General features: G+C 41.2%; 1 protein-coding gene across 1 annotated transcript in view; it reads right to left on the minus strand.

Moving 5' to 3' along the window:
• LOC121862389 (rho-related BTB domain-containing protein 1-like) overlaps positions 1-21,362 on the minus strand; it is a gene marked incomplete in the record, with an annotated part of 135,601 nt that overhangs the window by 113,799 nt on the left and 440 nt on the right.

Raw genomic sequence — 21,362 nt, forward strand, 5'->3', positions numbered from 1 at the left:
ACAACACATACACTATAGCTGGCTGCCTCCAGGCTCCCGCTCGGCGGTTGAGTCAACCTGTAACATCACAACCAATCACAGAGCTTTTCACACTCACGTGACTTTTTAGCTACTTTAGCCCTTATTTTTTACACGTTTTGGCACAATTTATTTAACAATATCATTACCATAGCGAATTTAAGCGTTTTCTTTACCCATCGACCTGCCATCTTACGAAAAATTCTGACCAGCAACTCATCCATTACGGGATGAACAACGACCTGATTCCTTGTGGTCTACAGTAATTTTTGCTCTAGAATCGGGGCAGGAGGCTGTTCTACCAAAGTTACCTCTTCCATTCAGTCAATTTGAACCATGTCAGGACACTCTACAACGCTCCAAATGGACAGGTCAGGGTATTGTTATGCAAATTGTCATACCTGATACACTTCGTGCAATGGTATTAGTGTTGTACCACAATGTATCTCAAACAGGCCATCCCGGGCATGACAAATGCCTTGCGGAAATCAGAAAAAATATTATTGGAATACAGTACAATGAAAATAGACATAGAGCAACGCATTGCTAAATGTTTATCGTGTGTACAGCACAAGGGTACTACTTTTCCCCACTGTGCCAATGCTCAAATTTCCTACACCAGAACATCCATTTGACACAGTCGCCATTGACTTGTTACAACTTCCGAGGAGTCACCAAAGATCCTCGTACGTACTGGTGTGTATCGATCATTTCTCTAGATTTGTGATTTTAGTCCCACTGTAGGATAAATCAGCTGAGTCTGTAGCTCAAGCCCTAGTGATGCATCTCATATGCTCTTTTACTTTGCCCAAGGTTCTCCTCTCTCTGACAACAGATTAAAGTTCAGAATCAACTTTTAGCACAAATATGTCTGCAATATGCCATTCAACAATGCTTCATCACAGCTTATACATCCACAGGCAAATGGCCTCGTTGAAAGAACCAATCGTTAAATCCTAGAGATCCTTCATCATAATGTGAATCCAATGCATACTGTAGGAGGATTGATTACCTTAAGTCGCAGCCTCTATTAAGGGGTTGATTAATAGCTCCACAGGCAAATCACCCTACTATATTGTTTATGGCATAAACAATAGTCTGCCCTATGACGTACTTACAGGCAAACCTCGCCCTGTCTACAACGTGGACGATTTCATTACAAAGCAAATCAACGTCTTCACAGACTTCCATGGTCGGGTACAGAAGCATTTAGCAGTGCCACATGCTGAAATGATTCATAAGCAACATGAACAGGCTAAACCTATTATGCTAAAAATAGACGACGCTGTCATGATTAAAAACCCTGAGCGGATCTCCAAACTTGCACCCAAATTTTCATGTCCATTCCTGATTACCGCCAAGGAAACGGGCAACAAATTAAAATTTTTGAAACCAAACACACCAACCACAGATGTAGTACATGAAAACAGACTTAAAAGCGCAAACCCAGAGTTACTCCCCAGGGACGTCAACGATATCCCGGACACATTTGTTCAAACCGCAAACACATCAAGTACACCAGATGTATCTAATGATTATCGCTTAAAACTATGCTCTGCGAAACAATTGTAAGACAAATCCACCTCTTTCAGAATGGCCTGGATCGTAGCATTCTTACTCTTTTGTGGTGCCATTGTGTCGACGAACTCGCTGATGGAGGTTCTGAAGCCAGGTGCCCTAGCCGCACCCTTAGGACGGGTCCTCATCATTGAAGACATCGTGACACCAAAATACAAGCTGCCCGGTTTACTAAATATTCCGGACCAGATGAGGTCTATTGATGCCCACCTCCAGTCAGCTCTGGGCACCCTCTAAACCAGGGGTAGGCAAAGTATGGCCCGCGGGCCACATTTGGCCCGCCAAATTATTTCTGTGGCTCGCCACTGCATTTGTATTTACAAATACAAGGCTTTACTTTGTGTTAATATAATACATTTGCATCTACATTAAGTGTGTGGCCCGCGAAGTGTGCCACCATTCATGAAGTGACCCTCCATCAAAAATAATTGCCCACCCCTGCTCTAAACTCTATGTCAACGTCCTAACATTTCTACAATGGTAGCACAAACTATAAACCTTCAGCTACTTCGTCTCAGGACCCTTCACAAGAATATCGTCACAGCTGGACGCTCTATTCCACCATCTCAGGATGACACTGCTAAGAAGGCGCATTCTCAAACAAGACGAAAGTGAAGATTATAATAATTAACTTTGTTGGTACCATTCAAAATACTTTATTTGGAACGGCAACTGCAGAGGACATAGCTAAATTAGGAGACCACATGAATATCATATCTTAAGCAGTACATAATGACAAACGTGCTATAACTCACACTTTTCATGCAATCAATTCTTTGGAGTCAAAAGTTAACACTATAATTTTTTAATCTAACCAATTGTCTAGGGATTGTGCATGATTTGAATAGTTTGTAACTACAGTGAGTTCTGCTATAACGCGTGTTTTGACAACGCGAATTGGCTCTAACGCGATTTATGAATAGATGAACGATATTTGTATAATGCGAACGCTTGTTTGCTGTAACGCGATTTTTGCTTACTATTTCTCCAATTTTGTGGTATTAACTGTGAATATGGTAAAGAAAAATATCTCCAAGAAGCGTTCTGGTGATCGCATTCCCGGTGATGATCGTAAAAGAAATCACCCTTCTCCCCCATCAAGTTATATTCATATTTTTTCAAGGTAAAGTGTTACATTTACTGTATGATTTCATTATTAGATATGAATGTAACATTTATTTAGACTGTGCTAATCTTTGTGTTAGGCTAACTACTAAAATTTTTTCGATTTCGAGTAATGTGCACCTAACCCTATTTTCTCCATAAGCCCTGTTATTTCTATTACGCGAATTTCTATAACACGATGTTTTACAAGAACACAACTATCGCGTTATAGCAGAACTGACTGTACACTGGAATGGCTAATTCTTGTTTCTGAGAATCTGTGTGCTGCGGAAAATTCTGCTCAAGCTTGATATGCTACCCAAGGGACAGCTTTCATTGTTATACTGAGTCTAGATGGAGTTCCGTAAGCGTTGAGCTTGTGTATGGAGTGCCCCGTAAGCACTGAGCTTGTGTATGGCGTACTCCATAAGCATGGAGCAGTAAGCTTTGAGCTTATGTGTACTCTGTAAGCATGGAGTAGTAAGCTTTGAGCTTATGTGTACTCTGAGCTTATTGAGGCTCTCGTTCGTTCACGGACTTGGGGGATCACATCCGTGCCAGAGTCGACGTATTCTAGGGCATTATACAAGGCGCTGTAAAGGACTTGTCCTTCGGATGTTATTGTATTAGACAATGGTGAATTTAGACGATACACTTTGTCCATTATTCACGCTCACAGCATTAATTACGGTGATATCCTAGTAACTATGCAATAGTTTACTTTTTAATAAATGGAAAGACCATTTGGGTTCAAAAACATAACCCATAAACATTTATGAATGTTGCTTACAATTCACCTTCTAATCAGGCATTCTACAGGTAACCATAAGTTAATACAGTCACCACAGATCATTATTAGTGACCACAGGTCATAAGTCACCACAAATCATTATTAGTCACCATAGAGTATTAAAAGTCACCATGGATATTAATAGTCACCACAGGTCAATGTCACCCCGAATCACTATTAGTAACCACAAGTCATAAGTCACCATGAATCATTATTAGTCACCAGAGATATTAAGTCACCAAGAATCATTATTTGTCACCATTGATCATTAAAAGTCACCACAGATCATTATAAGTCTCCACGGATCATAATTAGTCACCACAATACAGCCCATTAGGCTACAGATAACTATTTAATGAGCTCCCAGTACAAAAGGAGGCAATTTAGTGTCTCCACTTCCCAAACTGGGTGAACTAGGGCCCCTAGGGGTGCTCTGGAATCGAACTAGCAACTCTTGATTGCGAGCACTGTATACTTTGGCATCCCTCATCACAGTGAAGTCAACACAAAAAAAGCCCAGAGTCAACACTGCACTGACTACAACAAGCTTGCCACCCATCAACTGATGGGTTATATTTGACCTACTTATCATTGGGTCAAGATGTCAAATAACCTAAATGCAGTGCCCTGCAAAATCACAAATCAGACACCCAGTGCCAAATATAGGAAACTTCTTCAAAAGGTGTTGGTCATCAGATCAAAATAAGAACGTCACACGCACACACCCCTTATACCGAGATTGTTTTGGTATATCACATACAACATACGAATATAAAACAAAGATACAGTACAGATGAAATGGGATGAAATTAGGATGATGATATATGCAGGGGTTTACACTAAGCTTGGCCTGCTCCTCTCTCTCAACAGTGGCTCGGACGTAGGAAAAAATTATTAGCCTAACCGGACGAGTTGAAATTGTTAGGAAATATTGACTGAAAAAAATATATATAACTTTGTTATTAGATTCAACGATACAAACAAATAAAGGCTAGCAATAAAAATTTCAGAATACTGTTTCGACCCCCCTCTTTAGCCGATTACCCAGCTTCCACCACTGGTTACCAACGGCCCGGGTCATAATTATACTATACAGAAGCAGTAGATAATATATATCACAAGTGTCGTCGAATTCCACAATACTTGCACAACAATTACAGTGGGGTATGCTATCAAGAACGGATCCTACTACGAATATTCCTATAACGAACGGTTTTACCTATAAAATTGAGAATGCTATAAAGAACGCAACTCCTACAACGAACGCGGATGAATACGGGTCTATTTCGCCTGGCGCATGAATATTTTTGTACCGAGACCCACAACAAGAGCGTCAGGCGCCATCTTTGTCTCATTGTGTAGCCAGTGCACCACTGTTATTGTTGAAATTTCGTCTTTTGATGTGGAAATTCGCGTTATTTGTATAACTATTTTGTTTTACAAGTATACAATTGTAACAAACAGTCGTCCAAAGTGAGTGAGAAAGCTAATAACCCTTGAAACTAAGAAAGAAATTATAAAGAAACGTGAGAATGGAACAAGCATTGCAAAACTTAGTGATGAATATGGGATGGCTAAATCAACTGTATGTACGATTTTGAAGAATAAAGAGGAGTTAAAAACTGTGCAAGTGGCTAAGGGAATCTTTAGACTTAGCAAAGCAAAGTGTAATGTGATTGAAGAGATGGAAAATTTACTCTTAGTGTGGATAAAGGAGAAAGAAATGGTAGGTGGTAACATTAGTGAAGCTATAATTTGTGAGAAGGCCAGACAATTGTTTGAGGACCTTAAAGCCAAGACTCCCAGTGGAAGTGAGAGTGATGTGCCAGTGTTTAGGGGTACCTGCATGCTGAATAACACTAAGGTAAGATAAAGTACCGTATTTTTTACATTTTCCACAGAATTTTTTCAGTGTTAAGTGGTTGTATTTGGGGGCCTGGAACGGATTAATCCTATAACGAACGAATGCTATAACGAACGAGGTTCTGGAACCAATTACGTTCGTTATAGCATACCCCACTGTATCTTCAGTTGTCAACAGGCCTGAACTTCACACACTGAGCAGAAAATATGGACTAGACCTAGGCTTGCTTGTTTAGGAATTTCTGGCCACTTCGCCTTTCGGCTATTTCAGCCGGAGTTGCTGTCAATTTTTAATTTCAATTGTTTATTCCTTGATAGAGGAAGCGGGATCCGAGGGCTGTCACTAGGTACCCCCTGTACAATAACACCAGAAGCATCTGGCAAGTATATACAGTATAAATATTATAAAGGAGCTTACTAAAGCCTAAGGAAGGAAGGATATTCCTTTAACACATAATCAATGTTATTTACGTAATATCTGGCCAGTATGGGGAGGATCATCGTGTCTCCGCAGGGGTTCGTGGAGTGGTGGTCCAGCAGGCGTCACGGAAGCGTTGTGTGTGGGAACATCTTAGGAGGTAGTGGATAAGGGTGCGGCTGTCGGGTCTTCTGCATAATGCACAAGAGCGTTGCTCAGGGGATGCAGGGATACCAATCTCCCAAGCAAAGTCATACCCAATGATGATACGGGCAGCAATCACGTCCCCTTTCCGCGACTCTTTCCCATAGACATACGAGAGGTCAGGAAGTTTACGGAGGACAGCGTACCAGGTGGGCGGGGAGTCCAGGGGGATGGCTGCTTCCCGAGCTTCTCTCTGTTTGCGGCGAATTTGGGTCCTAAGCTGTAAAAGTGTTGAGGAACAACGTAGTCAGGTGTGGCCTTGTTGCAGCCAGTCTTGGGCAAGGCCATCTGCTGCCTCATTCCCCAAGATACCGACATGACTGGGTATCCATAGGAATGTCACAGGACGGCCTGCATCCTGAAGTGTGTATGTTAACCCTCATATTTGGAGGATGAGGTCCTTATTTGCCGCTAGTCCAAATGCGATCCCGTCGAGAGTAGACCTGGAATCGCAGCTGACAAGCAAGGGGCAGAAACCATCTGCTTCTTCCTCAGCTAGAAGGGCAGCAAGGAGGGCTATTAGTTCAGCCTGAGTGGAGGATGCCCCGTCAGAAACTCTGAGAGACAGTTTGATAGGGGCATCAGGACGGGAGATGTAGACACCAGCCCCGGCCCTACCTGTAGCGGGGTCAACAGAACCATCAATGTAGAGGACGACTCTACCTGGGGACCAGTGGGCGATCCTGGAGAGGTGGTATTTGCAGAGAATAACAGGGTTCACCTGAGATTTCGGGAGCGGTCCACCGAGGGCAATCACTTCAGGTTGAAAATCCAGCCAGGGAGAAAGAGATGAACCAACAGCAGGGGTGACAACAATATCAGGCAGGAGGTCGTGTTCCTGAAGGGCTCGGATGAGTGACCCTCGCCACTGTCTTCTAGGTGGAGGTCGGCCTCGGACAGCAGGAGTCAAGTTGGCTTGGACATAGTTGCCCCGAGGATCCGGTAGAATGGAAACGGCAGTTTTTAGGTAAAACTCCTGGACACGATCCTGTAAGGGGGAAAGACCAAGTTCGGTATATAGAGAAGTAGAGCGTGTCCACTGAGGAGCCCCAAGGATGATACGAGCAGCTTTCCTCTGGATAACTTCGAGACGGTTGACAGCAGTCCGACTAATGTTGACGAGGGCAGGGGCGGCGTAGTCGACACAGGAACGGACAAAGGACTTGTACATGGTGAGAAGTACAGGGATGATGGCACCAAGGGAACCCTTGCACATGGTAGAGGGGAGCGAGATGCCAAAAGCATATGTGTCGAAGATAGCGGACTTCAGGGATCTGACGTGTGCGAGTTACATACACACCCAGGTATTTTGTCTCATTAACCCAGTTCAAGGGCGTTCCTGACAAGAGAAGGGGTGGAGGTACAACACGACCGTGCCACATGGCTTTTGTTTTCGCAGTTGAAAGAAAGAAACCAAGTGAATCACACTCTCTGGAGACCAGATCAAGGGCTTCCTGCATGCTGAGGTAGTCAGGGGCTTGGAGTAGGACATTGTCGGCATATCCTGAGTGGACAATTTCTGTCGGCCACGGGAGAGATGCAATGGAGTGCACGAGTGTTAAACAAGGTGGGACTCAGGACTCCACCTTGAGGGGTGCCGAGGTTCATTTCTTGAACAGGAGACATAGAGCCTTCAACGCGAACCCGGGCCTGACGTCCAGTGAGGTAAGAAGCGATCCATTGTAGAAGTCTCCCTTTAACCCCTAACCGCGCCATTCAGCTAAAATGAGGGCAGGCTGAGCCGTATCAAAGGCTCCCTTGATATCAAGGAAGACGGAGACGCAGGCAGTCTGATTGCAATAGAAGAAAGCAATGGAGTGTGCTGTGCTGCGATGTTGTATGAAACCATTGAGGGAGTTGTGGAAGCTGCCTATGGTGTGAAGAAAGCGATGATGGAGTATCCTCTCCATCATCTTGCAAACACAGGAGGTAAGACTAATGGGTCGATATTTCCCAGGATCTCCCGGCTTAGGGATGGGGATAATAGTGGCATTTTTCCAGTTAGATGGGACAACCCCATGTTCATAAGACATATTGTAGAGCAAGCAAGGAGCTGTTAGGAATATTAGTACAGGCGTTGAGGACGGAGTAGGTTATCTGATCATCCCCAGGAGAGGTGTCTTTTCTAGAGCGACGAGCACTGTCAAGCTCGAGCTGTGTGATGGGATGATCAGTGGGGGCAGGGGCGGTAAGAGCAGCACGAACAACAGGCTCAGACGCATCGATGCGAGCCTGCACTGCCTCCTACATTGGATCTGGAAGTGCCTCAGGGGAGGAAGCTCGTGCCCAGTCCTCCATTAAAGAGCAGGCAAGGGAGGCGGGGTCAGGGTGGGGAGGAGGCCTCCGTCGAGTACCCCGTATAGCATTAATCCGATTCCATACATAAGAGGGTGACGACTGGAACGATAAAGACTCCGTGAAGGATAGCCAGTCCGCCTCACGAATCCGACGGCGCTCCTGAGTTGCAAAGGAGCACCAATTTTTGAAGTCTTCCCAGTCCTCTGGAGAGCGAGACCTCCGCATGGCAGAGTGGGGATCACGGGTTACCTGCCGGAGATGTCTCATGGCAGGGATATGATACCAGTAGTTGGTGGCACTTCTGGGGTGACGGGGCGGGCGTGGAGGGGTAGCGCGATTGACAGAGTCATACACGGCATCAACAAAATCAGCGCTGTAAGAGTCAGAGGACTGGGGGACAAAATAGAAATCCACCCAGGTAGAAAGGTATTGGGTAAAGGAAGGAACAGCATCTTGTGTGAGACGAAGGCGAGGGGATCGATAAGGAGCTGATGTCGGGGTAGAGAAGGAGAGCCTGAGATGGGTAGTAACGGCAAGATGGTCACTATACAGAGCAGGCTCGGTACAGACAGTAGGATGAAAGGAGGTATGACCGTTCAATAGTAAGCCAACATCAAGGAAACTATGAGGGAGGCGAGTAGGATCGTCAGGACAAAGAAAGCGAACATCATCATCCCCATTAAGAAACTGTGAGAGATGTGATCCGTTAAGAGTACATGGCGTGGGATGGCGGGCATTAAAGTCGCCAAGAACAATAGTGGGAATCCCATCATGGAGGTTGTGAAGAACCTGGGGGTCCAGAGAATCACTCTTGAAATGAACATTGACTACACCAAGAGTAAGGGAGACAAAATAATTCAGACGGGGGTCCATGTGAGTCAAGTGAAGGGAGACGAACAGGTGGTATGGTGTTACACACAAGGGTGAGGAGGCCACGAGCCTGCCCACGGTACCGAGGCAGGGTGTAAACAGTATAGCCAGATAGGCGGAGTGGAGTAACATCGACTGTGATGGTTTCCCGAAGTAGGGCAACATCTACTTGATGGGAGAGCACAAACTGGGCGAGGTCTGTCCGGCGAGGTCTAAGTCCCTGGATGTTCCGTTGTAAGAAGAGGAGGGAACGGCCTCTGGTGTGAGATGAGTCGGTGGGGATAGACAGGGCTCCAGAGGAGGTACCAAATTCTGTTGAGAAAAATGGAGAGGGAGGAGTGGGAGAGCGAGGGATGGATCCTCCATCTCCGGAGATGGAAGGAGGCGGGTCATCAGGGCTTGCAAAGTGCGCCCCTGTTGGGTCAGGGTGTCCAGAATGAGTTGTTGTTGCCTCTGCAATGTCGCAATTGTTTTCACAAACAAGTCAAGTTGGACAGAGAGAAGGTTGATTTCTATAGAACCAACTTGGTGTACCTGTACAGGAGCTGGAGGTGGCGGCGAGGATTGCCGAGGGCCCGACTGGGCAGGTGATGGTGGTAGCGACGGAGAGGGAAGGTGAGGGTTCAGATAAGTAAGAGGTGGTGGTGCTGGTGAGAGGCAGCGGGGGTCCGGGTAGGCAGAAGGTGGTGGTGACTGTGTGGCAGGGCCGGCAACGACCTTGTTCCACGAACGGTAGGGAGAGGGAGGGAGGGGAGAAAGGATGGGTGGTAGGGGTGATGGTAGAGGAGAGGAGATCAATGGGAAATCCTTGGTGGATAGGAGTGAGGTTTGGTTGACAGGGGCTTCGTCAGAGAAGAGGGCGGTGGTACAAGGTAAGTTTTCCCCGGGTGAGTGCCAGGACGCTGTGGGCAATTGGCATTCCAGGCGTGGTGACTGCCATGGCAATTGACACACAGTGGAATAACTCGGATTTTCTTGTGAATTTTCGATTTGCATTCCACTGTGTCGTGAGGACCTGCACAGAAACAGCAGGCGACAATCCTCGTGCACTCCAAGGTGCGGTGTTCCCACGATTGGCAAAGACCACAGATTTTCGGGGTTCCGACAAATCGGTCGAGAGGACAGTTGTGAATAGGTCCTACATTCACCTTCGGAGGGAGGGGGCCCACCCACCAGCCGATGAGTTCGTTGGATGGACGTTTGGAGACCGGGTTGATGCGGCATTCCATGTCCAGTAGTTGTGGGAGAAGAGGGTGAAGATCATCGATAGGGATCTCCCAGGGTACGTGGCGAACCATTACCTTGGTACGACAAGTTTCTGGGGTGATGGTGGTGAACTTCAGCATCACCTCCCCCTGGGGAGCAGAAAAGCCCACCTGAGTGAGCAGGCGTACCGTCTCGTCCATTTGTGTGGTGACTATCACGGCTGTGGGACCTCAGCGTAGGCGAAGTGTTGAGTCCTGAAGTGGAGAGCAGTGACGGAAGAACCAGGTCGTCCCTGTGCTCAGAGGCAAGTCCCAAGGAAAGGCGTGACGGGGCAGGGAGGCAAAGGGAATCCCCTATGTCCATCGTCGGCGGAGGGTCGGTCATTGGGCCAATTGCAAGATCAGCCGTGGTGTTCACCATGCCATGGTATCCCAGCAGTTGTAATACAATGGAGTAAAAATTTTGTGATTATTCAAGATGGGCCATAGTGGTACCTGACTGTCGTTTGTTGTTACTACGTCATCGTAGTGTAGTCAGGTGTACCAACTGGCGGAAGACTTGGGGGTTGGTATGCTTGCACCCTGAAAACGTTGTCAGTGGCACAAAACGTTTGCTCTTGCTACACGATTTACGAGAATAAAAAACTTGAATTCCAAGCTTAAGGTGCACCTCATTTTCCTATTTTCTTGGATTATAAGCCAATTCTGGGAATAAAATACAATCATTTACAGTGAATATAGGTAAATAAAGCCTGTGACAACCATAAAAATGTAGGAATTGAGTGTAATATCTGTTCCTTTCTTCTTTATCCTTATTAAATCTAACAGTAAAGTTGTAAGTTTTTCATGAACTTGAGGTTGGGTGAGTGTAATAAAGAGAACTATGGCCTGTTCCGTGGATGAAGTCAGTAGAATATACCAAAGTACAGTATTAGGTATTATAATTTTGTTATGACAGTGATGAACTCACTGTACAGATGAATTGGGATAAAATCTTGAAAAAATATCACCATAACTGTTAGTTTTCTATCAAACAGGAAATTATCTTTATACCAAAATTTTTACTTTCATATTATACAAGGCCAGTTATCTACAAGATATGAAAACTTGAGATAATGTTTCCTCCTTTTCTCCACCTGATTATAGTAATGCAATAAATACCCTTTAAAAAAAAACAAGACATGAACACTTTCCCAATGTCAGGAATAAAAATGTATACAATATGTTAAGATATGGACTAAACCAGAAGTCGGAGAAAAGTCTCTGCTGTTTAAATATTCTTTTATTTGGAAAAATATTACATGTAAATACTGTAGATGGATCCTCACCAGAGAGCCTTCACATAGTTAGTGTGCAGACATTTGTTTACAAGGCATATACTCAACTATTATGGAAATGAAGACATGTTAGGTTAGATTAGGTTCATCTTGTGAGCAAATGTCATGGAACCCATATACAGTAGGTATAGTCATGAAATTCTACCAACTAATCAGAGACTAATTATGTTAAACATAGAACAAGATGATAATTAAATGGTTTAAAAATATCCTCAATACAGTCTGCAATGTTAATTGCAAATCATTCCTGCATTTTTTAATGTTTAATATAAACTGTAATAATAATAAGGGTAAGAATACAATGATAATGCTTATTTCAGAATATAGCCTTCATTAAAAACAGGATATGTTATAATATATGGATGATCAAGAGTAAAGTATTTTAAAAGAAAAATCATCCACAAATTTCACAAATTAATAAGTAATATCCACGTATGTATGCAGAGTGTAAAATAAAAAATAATAATAATAATTAAGGCATACAGTACGTTATTACTTTTCCAAGGTATATGTTCCGAAAATTCCAGAAACGGCATTTTTTCTGGTCTATGAGTAATTTGGGGATTTTACGGAACATCTCCAAATTTTTCTGTTCCGAGTCTGGGAACCAGTTCCGAGGTTAGGTTAGAAAGCAAATTCCAAAATCTTCCCTGGAACCGGAAAAATTCCCCATCAATCAAATGATACCAAGATTTATTTCTTCAGTATTGGTGAAAGGTGAATAGTCAGCTGTATCTCTACCTGTAAGTGAAAATAAAGTCATTAATATTGTGTTAGTTAAATTTGCGAATTCTGAAACATCTATATTTATGAGGGTTAATATTTATAAGTTTCCAACATCTAAATATTGAGGGTAATTTTGTGTTAAAAAAAATAAAAATAAAAAATTCCAAAGGAAATTCAGATTTGTTTGGTTTGATATGCAACACTAAAAAATTTATTGTTTTTTCTAATGTACTGTAGTGTATATTGTTATGGTGATTCCAAAACTTTGATCCCATTTTTTGGAGAAATTCATAGAACAAAAATTATAAGCTCGTTAAAATTTTAATGATCTATATAAAAATGTTAACCTAACCTACCTAACTTAACCTAACTGGAAACTGACTTAACTATCATAAAATAAAGTATACTGTCTTTCATATTTTAAAGGTTGAATTAAGGACAAATTCACTTAGGTTAATTTCTGGTTACAGTTAATTAGTCAAGTCTGACATATTTCTGTTGTCATCATTAGAATGTACGTATATCACATTTATTGAAGATTCATAATTTCAATATCTTTGAATATCCAAGAATTGTAATATAAAAACAATTAACGGTAAAGGAAATCATACCTGTGATTACTTTCTACAATTATTACATCTAGCTATAATTGAGTGGAGCATCAAGGTGAGTTAGGTAAGATACAAGGAGTTTAAAGCTGAAAATGTATTACAGTCTCTCCTCGACTTACGACGGTGTTCCGTCCCGACGACCAGGTCGTAATACCTGAAATATTGTTATTAAATATTATCATCAATGACTTCTTTTGGTATTAAACAATACAATTTGGTGCTAATTTTTTCCTCTTACATAAAGTAGCTTTAGTGTATAGAGTGAAACATCTATCATGAAGTGATTGTCATTTAACTTTACGGAGTCTGAGTTTTTAAAAAAACAAGACTAATGTTTTTGATCTACTCATAATGAATTAGGTAAAATGAATGTTTAGGTCATCCACCTACTTGGCATTTGAAAAAACATAATTTCAATGTCACCAAACCTAACCTAACCCAACTTAACTAATCTAACGTAACCTAACTTAACTGGTAAAAATCGGTCAACTTAAAATCATTAAATTCGTTGGATGGCCAAAAAGATAATAATATCATCAATTCCATTTACTTTAGAAGGACTTATTTATTTTTGTTGAAATCATGGACATATTGTCAAAGGCAAAGTTAATTAATATCACCACTCCAACTGTTGGCCCAAACAAGTCGTAAAGTAGTTCTTTCTTGTAATACATTGAGTCACTAAGGGAATAAAAAATAAAACATGAATTTAGGTCACTGAATTTATCTTATTAGTATCAAATTGTGGTTAAACTGATACACAAATGAAACATGCCTGGGAAGTACCTAGCACTAGTTACCTGGCATACTTGGACTTATTAAAATATGAAATCTAGGCTAATAAGTAATTATACTAAGGAAATAATTATTTTGGTAGTGCTGGACGGTTATTAATTGCGCTCATTACGAAAATTGGGTCGATATTAATTCTGATAAAGGAAGTCATTCACCATCCCAGAGGAAGCTGTTCTCACCACTCTTCAAATACACCATTTACGACTTTTTTTTAGTTTAATTTGATTTCAATACATTTCTACAAATAAATTAGTTGTATTAGTTCTCTTAAAGGCTTACCTTTTATGATGGTTAGACGAATTTGGAGGATATAAACGGCGATGAGACAAGTAGAGGCTGGCGGCATTTTTCGTACACAAACATGGACCGCTTTTAAAAAGAACAATACAATTCTGCATGTGCTGTTCTATATGGAGTATATCATATAAATAATTTTATTCTTTTGCAGATTTATACATTTTATGTCCATCCAAATCAATTTTCTTTCTTTTGGTTTAAAAAATAGTTCCCTCGTAGTGATCATCGGACCCCCCTACGTGTACCACGAAATTTCCCCATGTCCCAATAACGAATCCAGTGGCGTAGCTAGTGTGTGTGCCGCCCCCCCCCCGTGCCCCCACAAAAAATACATATTGCACAGTGACTCACTCTTATATATATATATATATATATATATATATATATATATATATATATATATATATATATATATATATATATATATTAAATAGTTTGTGTACCATTATAATATTACTGTACTTTCACATACTCAAATATAGTATGCTTTAAATACACCCCAAACATACTTAAACTTTATAAGTAACAGTTAAACAAAAAGCAAAAACGACATATAGGATAGGGAAAAAAGTAAAAAAAAGTGTAAAAAATTAGGACCATCTTTATTTGAAATGAAAACTACAACTTTCTACAAAGTAACTTTTCTTGTTTTTTTGTTGGCAAATTCTTCAGTGACATTGTCAAAACCTATTTCATCTGTCAATTGTCGCTCTATTGACAGTATGGCAAGATTTCTCAACCGCAAGGTGCTCATAGTAGATCTTAAGTAATTCTTGATCAGTTTTAGTTTCGAAAAACTCCTCTCACAGGTAGCAACACTAACAGCAATTGTGAGGAAAATCCTCAGCATTATTACTATATTTGGAACCGAGTTCCCAAGGTTATACTTTTGAATAAACTGCAAAAGTTCAAGGGGGCCTTCTTTCCACGTCTGTATTCTGTCTTTAATAGTTATAGCAGCAACAGCAACAAAATGCTGAAGTCTTTTTCTCTCAACGAGGAACTCCTCTTTATCAATGTCGTCGTGATCGTGATCTATTTGACACTCATATTTATCATCCAAAAGATTCAATGGGGTAAGGAAGGCATATTTCTCAGCAAGTTCATGAAGCTGTTGAAATCTCAAAGTTATTTCTTGGATCACTCTGTCCAGCGAAGAAAACATTTCTCTCCTCAATTCAATGTCGTATGGCAATTCAGCATCTCGTGATCCTTCACCAAACATTTGTTTCTTCTTTTTGGGTCGACGCTGACGCTCCATGACTATCCCCAGATCATTGCAAATTTCTTTGGCATAGTTAACTCCATTACTCACTAGCTTGTCCCTGTTTTCAACTAGAAATGTTTCTAATGCCCTGAGTTTTATATCACATTGTTGTATGTTCAAGCCCTTGGTTTGGAGGTAAGTCTGTGTGTCGTTAATTTCTAGAAGGACGGGTCCCCACAGGCCAAGAAAGCATACTTGTTTGAAGTTGTTTCCTTAATCCTCAACAGGTTACAGGTTGTGTGTGTGGCGAGGGGGGGGGGCGCATAGCTAGGGTGTAGCTCATGAAGTGGCCGTGATGATGTGGGTCAGGTGTTAGGTCAGACACGACAAGGATTAACTTGCCGCCGATACAAAGGGATGGATTAACGTCTCCAGCAGCTGCAGATATGGGTGATGAGCAGACCCAAAAGTGCCGCCCGGGGCGGACCGCCCCCCCTCCCCCCCCTCCAGCTACGCTGGTGAACGAATCGTACATATTTTTCTCTTTTTTTTTTAGCCAAAAACGCTTCTTGCATAACAACCATGGGAGTACTACAGCATGGTATACACCACGGCTGATCTGGCATTTGGGCCATTGAGCCACATGTAAGCTCACTTGGGGACCCCGATGACGGGACGAGTCCACCCTCTACAGCCCCAGAAGGGGTGCGAGGGGGAGCCGTGGCCCCTGCTGGAGACCCTGACTTCTGAGGTTTCTGCTTCTTCTTTGACTTGTCTTCAAGAAGAAAGTCGTCAGCATCACTGTCACCTACTGCCGCCGTTTCCAACAAACGGGAGCGTTTAACGGCGGGCATAGGGCACGTTGGCAACACTGCAGTCAGGTGGCGTGGTAATGACGTCACTGCTACGTCACACTATCACATTGCGCATGCGCACACTTGAAAAACTTTGCTCGGAAGGATCGGATGGTAGGACCAAATGTTTTATCCCCAAAAAATGACAAAGTCCAAAAGTAAAAAAAAAATAGATTCCACTGTGCTGATAACTGGGTCTTACTATAGTTGTCTGCACAGGCTGGGATTGGTAGACTGGCTGAATTCGTCAGAAATACGACTTTTAAGGAGCAGTCTCTTACAGCCTTTGTTGACACAACGCACGTATGCGCGTTCCCTGAGTTGCTGTCTTCTTTCTTAGTTCTTCTGGGTTATTCTTGAGGTTTTTTCATCCTTGGTCTTCATTCTTGCATTTTATTGCTGCGATGGTCTTTTTATTTTTTCTTAGTGTTGTTGTTTTGGTTTTTGGATGAGTTATGATATGAATGGGTAATATGATGGTGAATCAATGACATTCCAGATGGAATGGCCAGTTTCTGTTTTCTATTAGTGATGGTATAGTCCGAGTCTTTTGGTTTGTATGTTGTTAGCTGTCAGTTTTACTTTGCATATGTGCGTGTTACATGTAGTGGAAATGTTTGTGATGTGTCTTGTGTTGAATGTTTTCCATTTTCTTTAACTTTTATTTATTTATTTATTTACATACATATTTTGAAAAAGCACATGTTGCATGTACCATTTACAAATGCCAGCTCGCTGCTGCTTATATACCTCACCAGACGCCCCTAGAACATCCTTACACCATCCATGCGCTGGAAGTCAGAACGAGATACGCCTAGGAAGTTCTAGAACGTTCTACTCTGATTGAGGCTTACAATTCGTAAATAGATCATAACAAAAAACGACGTAATACATTCTAGAAAATCCTTACATATGTAATACATCAATATATACAAGAAAATCTCCCTACACTTGCCAAAATAACTGATGCTTGGAAAAGAAAATAATCAGAACACGTAGTTCACAAAAATTATAATACTAAATTATGTCTCGGCATAACACTACTTTTGGTGATGTCTTGTCAAATGACCACAAGAGCCACAGCCGTAATAAAATGATTGGTTCCACTTGGTAACTGTTTTATTAGCCACAAACACACTTATGTTGTATGTTTCATAAAGTACAGTCAATTTACTTTTTATTTGTGTTTATACCATAGAAAAATATTTATGAAAAAAACGAGGATCATGAACAAAAAATGTAAGAATGAATTTAAAAGAATTACGAAGAAAGGCTATACATTTCTTGACACGGAGAGATGCTCCTTTTGATACAAATGCCGATAGCTTGCGCACACACGCCGAGGTGCCACTTCAGGCAAGGTCCAGAGAAGAGGTCAACCAGCGCGCAGGTGGGTGGAGCTTCGCTGATGTCAGCGGGTAGACTCCTGCGCTCCCTCTCCTACCTCATACCCCTTATAAACATAACATTTTAGGGTTCTACATACTATACTTTGTTATCTCAGCATCTCCCTTAGAAAATAATACTCGTGATACAGATATACCTATATATGCAATACCAGAGAAGGAACGTTTAAAAGAAAAACAATGGATTTCAGTTCTAGCTTAGCATTTAAATAAGTGGAGCTTACAGTTGGTAAAATATAACTATATGTACAGTTACCCAGAGGAGATTCTTTCCTTCCTCCCTGTTGTACTCATTATATATAAATATATATATATATATATATATATATATATATATATATATATATATATATATATATATATATATATTAATAATGTAAACGTTAGGTGACAAGTTATGACCTCACATGACAAGGGTTACCTTCACTGAAACTTGTTTCGTCAAAAGATAAAACACATACTGTAGACGTTCAAGGTCATCCATACTCACATTTATGGTACAACAGCGGAAGAACTGTATGCAACACCCCTGGTTGCACGTTGAGTTTAGAAACCCAACGATGCAATGTACTGACAGATGGAAAAGGAAATTTACTTTTATCAGGCAAGGAGCGATAAGTTTTCAGGCTTAAACTGCGAAGGGTCAATGCTCGACTGATATCTTCCTCAGACCAGTATATTACGGAGATACCAGTCAAGAAAAAATTCACTTATAGGAAAAAATATCTACTAAGAATATCTTTAGTAGTAGCAGAAGCCTTAACAAAAGTATTTTTTCTATCTGTTCATACAAATAAATCCTCTCCTTCCATTCGCTTTTTTCAATGATAAGATCATCTCTCCATTCCTACATAATCCAATTGACGTTGTAGATCCCCAGTGATCAGAACTGGTCTCTCTTCCTCAGGTTCTTTCTCTTACACTACATCAGGTACCCATGCAGACTCAATTTCTTGCACAACCCTCTTTTGGCTTCTTCTCTCAATACATGTCTTTGATGATAGCCTCTAATTTGTCTGCAGCTATTAATGTTCCTATGGCAGATAGGACACACAATGGAGAGAGAGATTACTAGATGTACAATTGCCTACAGGATATCCTTTCCTCTCTGTTATGCTCATTATATTAATAATGTAAACATGAGGTGACAGGAATTATGATGACCTTACATGACAAGTGAGCGATATGGGATGGGCGTAAATGGGGTTGCTTAGTTTGGGCCAATAGGCCCACTGACGTTTCCTCCATTCTTTTGTTCTTAGAGAAAGCAGAGAGGGTGGTATAGGGAGTGGGGAGAAGAGGAGAGGGAGTAAGGACAGGGGGAGAAGGAGTGCCCTGAAAACTCACTGCCAGAGGCTGACAGAATTTCCAATTTATTATACAACACTACCAGGGTATAGAGATATATTTTCATTTTACATTATTTACGGAATCTATAGGGCTAAATGTATTGTAAACTTATTAAAAATATATAAAATTCAAATTCAATAGTTATCAAAACATTTTTACAATGAACTGCAGATTCTGTCAGCCTCTGGCACGCTGTTCAATGCCCACCGAAACAGATTTGAGCATTAAGAGGATTAATGTTGTCTTTTCTCTTGAAGAGGTTAATCCACTGTACCTTAGTTCTTCATCTATAGGAAATGTATGTAAGTGTATAATTCCCTCTCGTTTGAACAAATAAATACACCCAAACACTACACAATTAGCGGGCATTATGTGACAGGACACCAGTTTTCACATTGTTCCTACGTCAGCATCTTCAATACAAAGACTTAAGATATAATCAATAATCAACAAACCTTTCAATAAGATCGATCCTCCTTCACTCTATCAACGCATTGTAAGATGAAAGTTTTGATTTTTTTGTGGTGCGAAAGCTGTACTTCTATCCGCCTATCACCATGTCTCCATGTCGGCAGTAGAACATAACTATGCGACACCTCTGGTACAACAGTGACACGAATCCTCATTATTACTGACGGCAATCTCCATTTATATATCGTTTAAACGTTTGTTTATTATTTATGCAAGGATACGAAAATAGTACTCAGACATGCGCGCGCGCGAGTGCTATTTTCGTTTTCTTACAAGATAAAAAGTAAACGTTCTCAGTGTGGTAAAAAGTAAACGTTCTCAGTGTGGTAGTCACATTTACATACAACTCAATAAAGGTCTTCATTTTAACACTTACAAAGGCTATCTTGTTAAATCATTATGGCTTTTTGTGATGTGAGTAAGCGTAATTTTCCATCTGTTGTATAAAATGAAACCTATAAAAATAAGCATAAAAAATACAGGTAAGCCACTATTGTTATTATAGTACTCTTTAGTTAACCCGGAAAAAATTTATGCACTTGCTGGCTGGGCTTCATGCTCGTAGCCAATTAGCCATTTCGCGGGCAATGAGAGACGTGCCGCAGTTCAAAACAATCATGGAGAAGTTTTTATTTTTTTTATGTGAAAAAGTGCTTCGACTTGTGTAAACAAATAAGTCAAAATGTACAGGATTCAGCCAGCACAGTATGACTGACTTGTGAAATTATACAAACACACAGGAAGTATGACCTGCCTCACTGTCCGATACGAAGAATATCTAAATGCCGAGATACTAACCTTATGTCCGGGACAAATGTATTTCACTAAACACATGCAAATGCACAAGATCTAATTTCAAGCTCATGTTCACCATTACTTCCAAACTGAGAAGAGTATGTCGCTAGTTAGCATGTTCATCACTCGGATACTGTATCCGTGTTCCTCGTTATACATCCCGTTTTTTTGTTTTAACACAATAGAGGATCGAGTCCACTCTACAGTACTGTACCGAGAACTGACTTGGATAATGTTATTTTTTATTCTGAACGATACATGGCATATATCTTGATTTTTTTTATAGTGCAATCATGCTCTTTTATGCAGCTACAAGTTCTTACGTATTTGTACATGTTCTTGTATATTTATACACTATACTGACGTGTGTGAATACTGTTAATATAAAAGCAACAGCTGTCGAGTTCTCAGCCAAAAATGGCGGATTCAGCTGAGGATTCAAAAAGTGAAAGTGACCTTTAATTGAACACTGTAATAACATAAAATATTAAAGTATTGTACCAAGGACGCCAGAAATGCACACCGATGCCAGAAGTGCACACGATGCCAGAAGTGCACACGGACATCAAAAGTGCACACGGATGCCAAAAGTGCACATGGACGCCACAAGTGCACACGGACGCCAGCAGTACCTACAGACGCCAGCACACACAGACATTAAAAGTTCTCTCTCTCGCTATATCACGTCGCCTCAACACATGACACAAACCAGCAGGATGTCTCAAGGATAATATTTTACACTGCTTTACATACCCTACTTACTCAGTACTCTGACAAAAAAGTTGTTTTAGTCACTAGAAACTTGTTCTCTAGCATAAAATCTAGCTTCATCACACGTCCTAAAGCAGCCACAATATTTTATATATACAGGTGGTTTTATATTTGGCGGTAGATAGATGTTTTTTTTTCTTCAATATATGGCACAAATCCAAATGTCCACAACTGCACACTAAAGTTCATATCAGCCGCAGTACAGTACAGCCAGCAGTTCTTCAAACACATCTTTTCAAACAGTTTTTTAGCTATCATCAGCTTTACAGTGTAATTTATTTTCTCGGAGCACTATATCTCTTTAGCAGGTGACAAAAAAAAAATGTTTTCAACAATAGACTTCACATGTAAACAACTTAACGAGACCACCGAAACAAAATGGCTCATTAAAAAA

Source organism: Homarus americanus, unplaced genomic scaffold, assembly GCF_018991925.1.
Source record: "Homarus americanus isolate GMGI-L3 unplaced genomic scaffold, GMGI_Hamer_2.0 scaffold31037, whole genome shotgun sequence".
Classification (NCBI taxonomy): domain Eukaryota; kingdom Metazoa; phylum Arthropoda; class Malacostraca; order Decapoda; family Nephropidae; genus Homarus; species Homarus americanus.